Source organism: Pseudorasbora parva, chromosome 6 (assembly GCF_024679245.1).
Source record: "Pseudorasbora parva isolate DD20220531a chromosome 6, ASM2467924v1, whole genome shotgun sequence".
Taxonomy (NCBI): domain Eukaryota; kingdom Metazoa; phylum Chordata; class Actinopteri; order Cypriniformes; family Gobionidae; genus Pseudorasbora; species Pseudorasbora parva.
In genome coordinates, this window is record NC_090177.1 from 4,739,983 (window position 1) to 4,752,482 (window position 12,500).

At 40.0% G+C, this 12,500-nt stretch overlaps 1 protein-coding gene across 2 annotated transcripts in view; it reads right to left on the reverse strand.

Annotated features, from left to right (window-relative positions):
- zgc:153012 (uncharacterized protein LOC777626 homolog) overlaps window positions 1–12,500 on the reverse strand; it is a 26,645-nt gene that overhangs the window by 2,312 nt on the left and 11,833 nt on the right. The gene's annotated exons all lie outside the window — the stretch shown is intronic.

The window sequence follows — 12,500 nt, forward strand, 5'->3', positions numbered from 1 at the left end:
TGTTACTAAGTGGTTGGTAAGCAGTTTCTAGGTGGTTGCTAAGCTGTTCCTTGGTGGTTCCCAAATTGTTTCTAACTGGTTGCTAAGCGGTTTCTAGGTGGTTGCTTAGCTGTTCCTTGGTGGTTTCCAAGTGGTTGCTAAGCGGTTTCTAGGTGGTTGCTAAGCTGTTCCTTGGTGGATCCCAAGTTGTTGCTAAGCGGTTTCTAGGTGGTTGCTAAGCTGTTCCTTGGTGGATCCCAAGTTGTTGCTAAGCGGTTTTTAGGTGGTTGCTAAGCTGTTCCTTGGTGTATCCCAAGTGGTTGCTAAGCGGTTTCTAGGTGGTTACGGAGCTGTTCCTATGTTGCTGCTAAGCGGTTTCTAGGTGGTTGCTAGGCATTTCCTTGTTGGTTCCCAAGCAGTTTCTAGGTGGTTGCTAAGCTTTTTCTAAGTGGTTGCTAAGTGGTTTCTAGGTGGTTGTTAAGCTGTTCCTTGTTGGTTCCCAAGCTCTTTCTAAGTGGTTGCTAAGCAGCCTCTAAGTGGTTGCTAAGCGGTTTCTAGGTGGTTGCTAAGCAGTTTCTAGGTGGTTGCTAAGCTCTTTCTAAGTGGTTGCTAAGTTGTTGATTGGTGATTCCCAAGTTGTTTCTAGGTAGGTTTTCTTGGTGGCTTCTAAGCATTTGTAGGGTGTTTACAGTTGGTTTCTAAGCGGTTTCTAGAAAAGGCTTGGCTCCTTTCTTCAGTGTGGATCTGTGTTTTTTTTCTTTTTCATTTGTTTCCTGGTCCAGCAGATGAAATGGTGTGTCTGATCTCTTAGTAAAGTAGCAGTTCCCTCTCCTCAACAACACGAGCACAAACGCTGCAGGCTCTGTGCTTACAGTAATCCTGGACCTGAACACAGCGCTGAGGGAACACAGAGCGGCTGTGTGTGTAACACTGATGGTATTGTTCTGAATGTGGTGGGCAGCACATGCTTCTCATAACAGCACGCTTGAGGGAAACACACAATCAATCCCACGACCACAAATACATCAGAAATATCTGAAAGGATGAATGAAAACCTCAAGAAACACACTTCAGTTCAAACACACACACACACACACACACACAAACTGAACACTGCATGACCCGAACTACAAGTAGCGACGCCATTAAAGGCCTGCTGAAGTGCTTTGAAACGCGTCGCATTATTTAGTGTGTTGACGTGATTTCCCCTGAAACGGCTCCAGCTGTTAGCAGCTCCTCCCCTTTTTTGAAACAGCCAATAGCGTTTCGTTAATATACAGTTTGACTAGAGCGCAAGAGCGGACCTTTCTCTGTTTGGTAAAGCCAGTTTCCTCTAACCGTGTATCATCATAATCTCCTCCATATCGCTTTGAAATGCAGCATTCTGTGCAGAATTCAAATGGGTCGATATGTTTGTTGTCTGCGCCGACTCGCGCATATGATCCGCGCTGCGCTCTCGTGTCTGTAGTCCAACTTTAGACCAGAGCCGTTGGTGTCATAGACAGTAAAAGAAATGGACACAGCGACCCCATAGACTTCAACGGCGGAAACTGAAGTCAATTAGAAGCACTCACTTCCTGATGGCGGAGCGAACTGCGCCGGCTCAGACTGAGCTTGAGGACGGAGATGTGACGTGAGCCTCCTGTCTGACAGCTGTAGGTCTTCTAGTTGTTGTGGAAAGTGAAATCTGAATCATGTTGTTTAAATATTTTCTCCCGTTGCTTTTGGCACACTACGGGCTTCTCCCCTTTCTTCTCTCTTGACTTTATCAGACTTTATGTTTCCACGTCCCCCCGACTGTCTCATAGACAGTAAAAGATTGCCTGCGAGCGTCTCCTCAGGTCTATACGGTAATTTCTCAACTGTGCGACAGGGTCGCGTTGGTTATGACGCAATCGTTAGCCTATTTTTACAAAAACAGCTTCTGCGGGGCGATAGTGTAAGATACAAGGTAACGGAGCCTTTAATGCATTGTCGTGTTTCTTTAGAAATAAACGATGGACAAATGGAGTCTTTAAACGCCTCTGATGTAAAGTTATTCACTGTCAAAGTGACGATCAAAAATTCAATTTTGATTTCAGTGGTCCTTTAACTAGATTTTCAGAAGCTTGACATTCATTAGCTCAGTTGCTTTTAAGTCGTTTTTACAGTATCAAACTTTTTTTTTTTCTTAAAGGGGTGGTGTCATGCGATTTGACTTTTTTAACTTCAGTTAGTGTGTAATGTCGCTGCTTGAGCATAAACAGTATCTGCAAAGTTACAGCGCTGAAAGTTCAATGCAAACGGAGATATTGTCTTTTAAAGTTATGGCGGTTTATTGCCTACAAAAATGGCCGGTTTGGACTACAACGAGCTTCTTCCTGGGTTGGTGACATCATAATCCCCTGCTAGTCTCCGCAGATGTGACTTCTGCCCGTAATGGGAAGGGGCGTGGCGTTTCCGGCAACCTGTGCTTGGCACTTCAGCCAATAAAAATACAGGAAACTACATTTGGCCATCTGACCAATCTAAGTCTTATGACTTCAAGATGCATGTTACGGCACTATACGGGAATAAAATAAAATTGTTATTTATTTATTCATTCATTGTAATTGCACTTGTTTGATTTGATAGTTATTAGTTGGTGATCAACTGTAATGGTAAAATAATGAAATGTTTAAAATATAAATAGTAAATGTAATAGGCTAAATAAATTAATGATTTTATTAATTAATTAATTTATTAATAAATTAAATGTGTTTATTTTTGATGTCTTCAACAAATTAATAATATGCTCACACTTTAGGCCTGTTTAAAAGTACGTTTTATTTGTTTTCAAGTTTGTTTTCACTTACCTCAGGCAGAATGAATCAACTTGAGGAATTAGTTATCTTGACTTTAGGCTAATTGTTAAAACCTTTGAAATGTCTATTCGAAAGTTAGTTTTTTATACCAGGCTTTGAAAATACATTGTGTGTATTCCAGGCTGTTCGTTTTTGGAGAAAACACGTAAAATGAAAATTAAAGTGTTCATGACAGCATTGTTTTATATCAGTAAAGGAGCCATGGAGGCCTCCGAGCAACAGCAGACGCAAAAGAATAACAGCAGGAGCAACAATAATCAATGGATAGTTTTAGGACAGAATTAAGAAGTATGTATCCGGGTGAAACCGCTGTAGTGAAACTGCGCGGGCAAAACCGCAGCTGGGGTTAAACTGCGGCTCTGCAGACAGATATTATTGGCCGTTTCCGGCAACCTGTGTTTGGTACTTCAGCCAATAAAAACACAGGAAACTACATTTGGCCATCTGACCAATCTAAGACCATTGCGTTTTTCGGGGGGATGGGCTTCATAGAAGCAGGAAGCAGACGAGCCGTTCAAAGGACAGACAGCGGTGTGGAATAAAGGGAGAATAGAAGAAAAATACGGCGTTTAAAAAAAAGAAGTAGTATTAAGACATGTTATACTGCGCCCCATAAACACAACCAAGTCTAGAAAAAAACACAGAACCACCGCTTTAAGTTGCGGTTTACACACTTCTGTATGTAATTTATGCATGCCAAAGGTTAAAACAGTCTCAGATCATTAATTGTCCTGCTTTATTGCACTTTAAATGAAATGTCTATTTTCGATTTTATGATGACCCGTCATAGTTTAATCTGTCCCGTCAGTTTTGTAATGAACCTAAAAGGTCACCAGCGTTGAGTTTTGCGCCATTGCATTAGCAATAGATTCATTTCTAAGCCGTTTATATGCGTTTTCTAGGTGGTTATTAGGCGTTTTATTTTGAGGCTGTTTATAGAGGTTTTAAGTGGGGTTTCTTGGTGATTTCTAAACAGTCTAGACTATTACTAGGGGGTTTCTAAGGCTGTTTCTTGGCGGTTTCAAGAGTATTTCTAGATTGTTTTTCTAGGGTGGTTTCTAGGCGTTTGTAGGCTGTTTCTAGAAAGTTTTAGGCAGGGTTGCATGGTGGTTTCTAGGCTGTTTCTAAGCTGTTTATTTCGAGGCTGTTTATAGAGGTTTTAAGTGGTTTCTAGAGTGTTTCTAGGTGGGTTTTCTTTGTGGTTTCTAAGATGTTTATATGCGTTTTTCTAGGTGGTTTCTATGCTGTTTATAAGTGTTTTCCCTGGGAGTTACTAGGCTGTTTCTAAGAACTTGTAGGCTGTTTCTTGGCAGTTTCTAGGCAGGTTTGCTTGTTGGTTTCTAGGCTGCTTCTAGGTGTTCATTTCAAGGCTGTTTATAGAGGTTTGAGGTGGTTTCTAGGTGGGTTTTCTTGGTGATTTCTAAACTGTTTCTAGACTATTACAAGGTGGTTTCTAAGGCTGTTTCTAGGCATTTTTTCAAGGCTGCTTATAGAAGTTTTAGGTGGTTTCTATGCTGTTTCTAAGCATTTGTAGGCTGTTTCTTGGCGGTTTCTAGAGAGTTTCTAGGCAGGTTTGCTTGGTGGTTTCTAGGCTGTTTTAGGCGTTTATTTTGAGGTTGTTTATAGAGGTTTTAGGTGGTTTCTAGGTGGGTTTTCTTGGTGGTTTCTAAACTGTTTCTAGACTATTACTAGGTGGTTTCTATGCATTTGTAGGCTGTTTCTAGGTGGTTTCGAAGCTGTTTATAGCCATTTTTCTAGGTGGTTTCTAGAGGCCCCAACATACTTCAAGTGAAATCGAAGAATTACCAGTTGTGTCGTCATTTTGAACAAAATCATGCCAAAAAGTAGTTTGTTTGCTCTGGCTGCAAAACAGCACCTTTACTGGAGTGCCGTAAGGTTCGTACAAACATCCACATTGCCATGAGAGCAGATGATTTTCTTACGCGTTATTATTAAAATGCTTGCTGTTTTCTCAATTTTGTTATCGAGAGGAAAGTGTGCAGTACACATTTACATATTCATCTAAACTTATGAACTTCATTTTACCCCTAAACAAAGAAAGAAAAATACATTTGCTGTGAGTATAGCTGAGGCTGAATCTGTTTCTAGGCAGTTTTTTAAAGCATTTGTAGGATGTTTCTTTGTGGTTTCTAGGCTGTTTAGGTGGGGTTTTTTTTCAGAGTGTTTCTAGACAGGTTTTCTTTGTGGTGTCTAGATGGTTTCTAGATATGGCTCAGTTTCCTCTTTCAATGTGCGTCTGTCTGTGGGATTTTTTTCATTAGTTTTCTGGCCCAGCAGGTGTAAATGGTGCAGCTGATAACTCAGGCCCCGTCCACACGGAGACGCGTTTAGCTGTATAGGTATCAATTTTGTACCGTATCAGCGTTTCGTCCACACGGATCCGGCGTTTTGGAAGCATGAATCCGATATTTTTTGAAACCGAGTCCCAAAGTGGGTAAATCTGAAAACGATCATCTTCCATCTTCGTGTGTACAGCGAATACGTATATTTTCTGAAACGGTGATGTCATCACACTACGTCCGGCACGGTGAAAGAGTTTAGGGATACAACTACGGGCTCTGGGCATGCGCACATAAATATCGCCTCATTTAATGACCGTATCTGCATTATTATAAGGGTATGTTTAGGGTAGGTGTAGGCATTAATAAAACACATCTGCTAAGTAGCAAATGTATTTATTGTTATTTTATTGTGAGATTTTGCCTCACCTCCGACCACTGCTCTACCCCTTCAAGCCACAACTCTTCTTCTCCGTTTTTAGTGTATTTCTGTGGCAGAACTACAGCGCCACACACTGGCCTGGCTTGCAAACTACATTGTTTTTAGTCCGTTTTTGTAATCTTGTGTGGACGCAGATATTTCTTGAAACGAGGAAAAAAAAGATCGGATTAGGAAAGCGCTGGCTTCGTGTGGACGGGGCCTTAGTAAAGAAGCAGCGTGCGCGCGCACACACACACACACACACACACACACACACACACACACACACACACACACACACACACACACACACACACACACGCGTGTTGGGCAGCACATGATTCTCAAAACTGCCAGCTTGATGGAAACACACTAAAGGGTGACACTCGCCATACACCATAATACATCATCAACGTCCAAAAGAATGAATGAACACAATTCAGTTCAAACACACACACACGGGCTGTGCAATATATCGAAATGATCGAAATATCGCGAATGTACATATCGCAATATGCATATCGCAATGGCATGCAATATCTGAATGATTTTAATAGGCTACTTCAACATAGTGAATATACATGTCTTGATGAGTATTCATGTAAACCCAGTCGGTTATGCTTTAAGTGAACGGTATTAGTTGGGGAAAAGAAGCCAAATGTGTGTCAATAGGATCCGTGCATTAGCTCTTAAAGTGACAGGCAGCTAATATAGTAAATCTGCCACTGTCTGAACACAGTGTATATTTAATGCATGTGAAGACTACTGTTATTAGTTTACAAAGATAAATTAAAGTAACAAAAATAATTATCCCCTAGTTCAGGAGTTTTTGTTTGCCTGGGTGTTCTTGAGGTTGTTTTAGGTTGATATAACCATATATTAACAAGTCAAGCAAAGTTGGCATTACAATTTTAGTTTGTTTACATTGATTTCAAAATTATATTGCCAGATTTGTGACATACATTTTTGCTAAAACACTCCTGGTCACTTTCAGAAGCTGTAGCGATGGTTTCTTTTAACAGAAAGAATCTGAAACATAAATAACATCATTCTCAGTTTTTTTAATTATTTTTTTTATAACATAAATAGATTTTACTAATAGCAATATCCTATCGCAAATCGAATATCGCATTATTTAACAAGATATTGCATATCGCATTTTTCTTCAATATCGCACAGCCCTAATGCTGCGTTCACAGCGTACACGGATAACGCGATTTGCGCGAGTGATTTACATGTTAAGTCAATGCAGAGACGTTAATAGACATTCTGCAGCGCGATTCGCGGGGATGACGCGGCAAGAATCACGCGAATTGAGCGTTTTGAACATGCGATTCGCGCAAAACACTCAAGTTGAAAAATCTGAACTTTGGCGGATATTCGAGCCACGTTAACCAATGAGGAGCCTGCTTACTGCTGTCACGTGGTGAAGTGGCAGATGGGAAACCCCGAGGCCAGAGTAATATAAAAATACTACTGTTATTGTGTCACAAAATGTAGTTTTAAGAGTTTTTCAGGTGAGAATGTTGTTTAAAGCTGAAATATGTGGTTTATTTATTAAGAGAGTGCCTATTTGAAAATTTGATCTGGTGTTTTCAGAGGTGTGAGACCCAGGCGATTAGCGGCGCACATTAACCCCGGCGAGAGCAGCCTTAACTCGGCTAGTCCTTCTGCCGATTGCCGCTGCCTGGCTGAACCCCCTCCCATGACGTGAATTCGCATCTGTTGTATAGTGAATGTCACACGCGAATGAAGCGAATTTAACGCGCAAATGAAGTGAATGGATTCAAAATGTTCACGTGTACAATTTTGCGCGAATAGCGCGGTTTATTCGTGTCTGGTGTGAACGCAGCATTACACACAACACACACACACACACACACACACACACACACACACACACACACACACACACACACACACACACACACACACACACACTTTAAACTGAAGCTAACTCGAACATACTGCACGAGCCTAAACTAACCCAGTTACCTGTGGAAGAAAAGCAGAAGGGAAAGGAGGGTGGAGTCAGAGGGGCGAAGTCTCTGTGCAAGAGCTCCGCCTCTCTCCGCTCTCACAGAGGAAGTCAACGAGTCCCACACGGGATTCTGACATTTCTGATCGCATTTCTGATCGCTAACACTGGACTTGCAGGATGATCCGATACGAACAGACCTGGGATTATTTTCTGAGCGCTGTGTCTGAGAGTGACCAGCAGGCGGAGTGGTTTCTGTGGAGGCGGGATTCGATGAGCACTTTCTGTCTGTTCTTGACGTCCTGAATCCAGCAGGTTTGTTCCTGGAAGATATATGCGGTAAGCGTTTGCTGCCAATCGGCTCTTTGGCTTCCACGGAAAGCGATAAGCGTCCAGCCCTCGGATAGTAATCAAGCTTCCCGACTGGCCAAGAATCACGAATCCTTCGGGCTCCGCCGTCTCGCGAAGTCACATTCGTTTCTCCTGCATGGAGGCGTGGCCGATAAATTACAGGTGAAGGGGCGGGGCTAAGGGATAAGGGGTGTGGCTTAGAGCCAGATGAAGATCCATCAAGCAGGATCGGATACTCTCTTTGTGTCTGATCGCGAGAGACGCATGGAGGAAGTGACAAAGGACGAGTTTTTTTACTTTCAAAAATGGAGATCATCTTACGAACACTAACGAACATGGTGGGGAGTTGGCAGGAACAAAAACACACATCAAAAGGAAGCTCAATCATGAGCTCGGTTTTCTTCAGGCGCCGCCAGGAAGAGCCGTCGTGTAATAGTTTCCTCTGACCTCGTTCAGAAACATCCGGAGAGGAAACATGACTTCAGTGACATGAAACGGGGACAATTACTGTTGCACATCAGCAAAACAAGAGTGACCTTTACTATAATGCAGCCCAGGGTTATTACGGTTCACTAAAACAACAACAACTGTGACTTAAAATAAAATACAAATTCACCTAGTTGCCAAGGTAAAATTGCACAGTTTCTTTCAGTTTAACTTAATTAATTAGTTTAACTATTGAGATTTTCTTTAAAATGTAAAGTGCTTTATAAATAAAATGTATTATTATTATTATTATTATAAAGTTAAGCACATTTTTTGTTAACAAAAATAAAATCTGAATATTAGATGAAGAACTATATGAAATTGAAGTACTAAAATGATTAACTGGAAATAAATAAAACCTAAAACGGAATTAAATCTCAATATAAAAAGGCTAAACGTTTAATAGTATTATAAATAATACTACAATAACACTGGATGCCGGGAATGAATTAGTGAGTCGTTCAATTCACGACAACCAACAGCTGCATGTGCAATTGAATATCTCCGAAAAAAGTCACGATAAATGTTTAGTCACGCTTAAAACGCAGCTGAGCTCCTGAAAAATGTTAGCGTCTTTAAAGTTGGTCTGTAATCTTCATGAGACCTGAAGGTCCCCTATATCCATCACGAGACATCCGTCCGTCTCTGAACGCCCTGTTGTGCTGTAATCCGTCAAACCGGCCCAATCCCTGCGAAATCCTGGGAGATTAGTGTAATCTGGGTTGAAAGTCCACCTGTTTGACCCGTGTGAGCCGTAGATCTCTAAGAGGACTGTATTCGTGTCACACGACACATGTAAATATGTCCAGTCAAACACTCCATCAACACTGCAGTCTTTGATTCGGTTCTCCGCCCACTGTCCGCCGCAGCCAATCACGTCTCGCGCTGGGATTCTCTGCCCGCCCACATGGCTCCCAGCATTCCACACTCCACCCACCATCCGCTCCATCACGCACAAACACAGACTGCATCCTAATTCACATACTTCTCATAGTATTCAAAATCAGAACTAGACGAGTAAAGTTCATTGGGATAAAGTGATGCTGGCTTGACAAAGCTGTGAGAAAGTTTGATAAGATTTAAATATGCAGTGCGTAATATTTATTAGGATCTACTGGCAGAAATGCAATATAATACACATAACTATGTTTTTAGTGGAGTATAAAGACCTTACATAATGAACCGTTATGTTTTTATGTTTTCTGCAGTAGCTCTAAATGGATAAACGTATGTACAGAGCGCTAGTGATTCTCTGCCGTCTCAGACGACGAAGTTTGGATTGAGATCTGGGGAATCTGGAGGCCGAGTCAACGCCTCAAACTGGTTGTGCTCCTCAAACCATTCCTGAAGCATTTGTGCTTTGTGTCAGGAGCATTATCCTGCTGGAAGAGCCACAGCCACCAGAATACCGTTTCCATCAAAGGCTGAACATGGTCTCAGCAATGCTTAGGTAGGTGGAGCGTGTCAAAGTAACATCCACATGGATGGAGGACCCAAGGTTTCCCAGCAGAACATTGGCCAAAGCATCACACTGCCTCCGCCGGCTCGCCTTCTTCCCATAGTGCATCCTGGGGCCATGTGTTCCTCAGGTAAGCCAAACACACACACACACACCCGGCCATCCACGTGATGTAAAAGAAAACGTGATTCCTCAGACCAGGCCACCTTCTTCCATTGCTCCGTGGTCCAGTTCTGATGCTCACGTGCCACTGTTGGTGCTTTCGGTGGGGTCAGGGGTCAGAGGTCACCCTGACTGGTCAGCGGCTATGCCGCCCCATACGCAACAAACTGAGCTGCTCTGTGTATTCTGACAGCTTTCTATCAGAACCAGCATTAACTTCAGGAGCAGTTTGAGCTCCAGTAGCTCGTCTGTTTGATCGGACCCCACGGGCCAGCCTTCGCTCCCCACGTGCATCAATGAGCCTTGGCCGCCCATGACCCTGTGGCCGGTTCTCCACTGTTCCTCTTGGAGCACTTTTGATAGATACTGACCACTGCAGACCGGGAACAGCCCACAAGAGCTGCAGTTTTGGAGATGCTCTGACCCAGTCGTCTAGCCGTCACAATCTGGCCCTTGTCAAACTCGCTCAAATCCTTACGCTTGCCCATTTCTCCTGCTTCACACACATCAACTCTGAGGACAAAATGTTCACTTGCTGCCTAATATATCCCACCCACTAACAGGAGCCGTGATGAAGAGATCATCAGTGTTACTCACTTCATAATGTTATGCCTGATCAGTGTATAATATAATGAAATATAAAATGTAATTTGTTTTTATAACAGTGTGTATTGTCTTTAGCTAATTTAACTAAAATGAACGAGTTATTTTTCCAACAATTAGAATCTGAATAATGAGATTCACAAACAACATCCTGATGGATTACAGTATCAAAATTTGCATAATGCAAATAAGAAATTATGTAATCCAAACAAACAATCCATGACCATACTGTCATAATTTCCAAACGTTCTCTCTTCTGTGGGACACAAAGGAAGATATGTAGTGTATAATGCATTATAAAAGTCTTCATAATGTATTATAACTTTTCATAAATAATTGTAACCAAAGTTAAAATGTGTTATGTTTGGAGATTCCTTGTTAAATTGGTTGTTTGTCGTGTTATAATGTATTATTCTTTCTAAAGGTGTGTTATAATGCATTATTCTTTCTAAAGGTGTGTTATAATGCATTATTCTTTCTAAAGGTGTGTTATAATGCATTATTCTTTCTAAAGGTGTGTTATAATGCATTATTCTTTCTAAAGGTGTGTTATAATGCATTATACTTTCTAAAGGTGTGTTATAATGCATTATTCTTTCTAAAGGTGTTATAATGCATTATTCTTTCTAAAGGTGTGTTATAATGCATTATTCTTTCTAAAGGTGTGTTATAATGCATTATTCTTTCTAAAGGTGTTATAATGCATTATTCTTTCTAAAGGTGTTATAATGCATTATTCTTTCTAAAGGTGTGTTATAATGCATTATACTTTCTAAAGGTGTGTTATAATGCATTATTCTTTCTAAAGGTGTTATAATGCATTATTCTTTCTAAAGGTGTGTTATAATGCATTATTCTTTCTAAAGGTGTGTTATAATGCATTATTCTTTCTAAAGGTGTGTTATAATGCATTATTCTTTCTAAAGGTGTGTTATAATGCATTATTCTTTCTAAAGGTGTGTTATAATGCATTATTCTTTCTAAAGGTGTGTTATAATGCATTATACTTTCTAAAGGTGTGTTATAATGCATTATTCTTTCTAAAGGTGTTATAATGCATTATTCTTTCTAAAGGTGTGTTATAATGCATTATTCTTTCTAAAGGTGTGTTATAATGCATTATTCTTTCTAAAGGTGTGTTATAATGCATTATACTTTCTAAAGGTGTGTTATAATGCATTATTCTTTCTAAAGGTGTGTTATAATGCATTATACTTTCTAAAGGTGTGTTATAATGCATTATTCTTTCTAAAGGTGTTATAATGCATTATTCTTTCTAAAGGTGTGTTATAATGCATTATTCTTTCTAAAGGTGTGTTATAATGCATTATTCTTTCTAAAGGTGTGTTATAATGCATTATACTTTCTAAAGGTGTGTTATAATGCATTATTCTTTCTAAAGGTGTTATAATGCATTATTCTTTCTAAAGGTGTGTTATAATGCATTATTCTTTCTAAAGGTGTGTTATAATGCATTATTCTTTCTAAAGGTGTGTTATAATGCATTATACTTTCTAAAGGTGTGTTATAATGCATTATTCTTTCTAAAGGTGTTATAATGCATTATTCTTTCTAAAGGTGTGTTATAATGCATTATTCTTTCTAAAGGTGTGTTATAATGCATTATTCTTTCTAAAGGTGTGTTATAATGCATTATTCTTTCTAAAGGTGTTATAATGCATTATACTTTCTAAAGGTGTGTTATAATTTATTATACTTTCTAAAGGTGTGTTATAATGCATTATTCTTTCTAAAGGTGTGTTATAATTTATTATACTTTCTAAAGGTGTGTTATAATGCATTATTCTTTCTAAAGGTGTGTTATAATGCATTATTCTTTCTAAAGGTGTGTTATAATGCATTATTCTTTCTAAAGGTGTGTTATAATTTATTATACTTTCTAAAGGTGTGTTATAAT